The sequence below is a fragment of the Chrysochloris asiatica genome, unplaced genomic scaffold (genome assembly GCF_000296735.1).
Source record: "Chrysochloris asiatica unplaced genomic scaffold, ChrAsi1.0 scaffold00493, whole genome shotgun sequence".
Classification (NCBI taxonomy): Eukaryota; Metazoa; Chordata; class Mammalia; order Afrosoricida; family Chrysochloridae; genus Chrysochloris; species Chrysochloris asiatica.
This window is the reverse complement of record NW_006409011.1, coordinates 720,797-722,233: the sequence shown is the minus strand read 5'-3', so window position 1 is coordinate 722,233 and position 1,437 is coordinate 720,797.

Genomic DNA, 1,437 nt, shown 5'->3' with positions numbered 1-1,437 from the left:
TTTAAATGGCCAGTAATGTTCTGGAGAAGTCCCTGTTGTAGGATGTCATTCTGGAAAAGGTAGAAGGATGGTGACAAAGAAGGCTACGCTCACTGAGCTGCATTAACACAGTGGTGGGCTCAAATATAGCAACAATTGTGAGGATGACACAGGACTGGGGAAGATTCATTTTATTGAACATAAGATTGCTATGAGTCAGAACTGACTTAAATTTCTGGAGTAAATGATGAGCCTTAAGCAACTCTTTCCTGCATTCTGTCAACAAACAGATTTGCCACAATAATTTCTCTGTTCTTAAAATTTTATAAGAACTTATTCAGTATGAAGGATCCCTGGTGTTATATATTTAATGACTTGGTTTCTTACTGCTGTTCAAACCCACCAACAACTCTGTAGGAGAAATAAAGCAATCTACTTGTGTTTATGTTGTTGTGAAGTGCTGTCAAGTCAGTTCCAACACACATCAACCTAGTATAGGGCTTCTGAGAAGCAGCTGGTGAGCTGGAACCACTGACCTTGCAGTTCAAATACCTTTAAGTCTGGCGTATTAACCAGCAGCGCCACACCAGTACTGCACTTGTGTTTATAGGGATGGCCTATTTTGTCCTGTAGGACCAATATGTGTCAAAATAAAGTTTATAATAACAGGGTTATTGAACATGAGTATTGTCATGGAGTTTAACATTAATGTTATTTCTACTCTTCTAGAAAGAAGAGGTTGTTAAAGAATTGACAAATATTCCAAAACTTGTCTCATAAAATAAATACACATATAGATATCACCAATAGCTGGAAAGACACAGGACTTGTCTTTTGATTTCTATAATAAAAGTTAATTAGAATAGACTATAAAGTGATGTTAGCAAGATGGTAGAGTAAGCAATTCTAAATTCCCTTGCCTTCCCCCCACACACATACAGGAACATTAAAACACATGCAGAAATAATTTGTCAAAACTTTAGTCAAAAGTGTACAATCAAATGCTAAATCAATAAAAAGGCAACTTGAAAATAAATGTAATACATGTTAACAAATCAAAGAGGAAAAATATGCATCTCAATGAATGCATAAAAGATATTGGAGAAAATTCAGCATCCTCTTATCTTAAAAACACACAGTTAACTAGGAATAAAGAAAAAATAATCCTCAATACGATAAAAAAAAAAAAAAAAGCCTATGAAAAAACCCACAGCGCATGTCAAATTGCACAAACAAAAAGCAAGACTGTTTCTGATCATTTCCACTTAATACACCCACAAGGCATTGGTTTTACTGGAAATTCTATCAGTGCAAGTAGGTAAAATAGAAAATAAATAATATATGTGATAGTTAAGGTTGTATATTAGTTTGTCTGGACCAAGAGTCACAGTGGCTTGTAAGTTAAGAAGTAGTAATCCTCCATGATGAGATCTAATCTAATATAATCATCTCAATAAT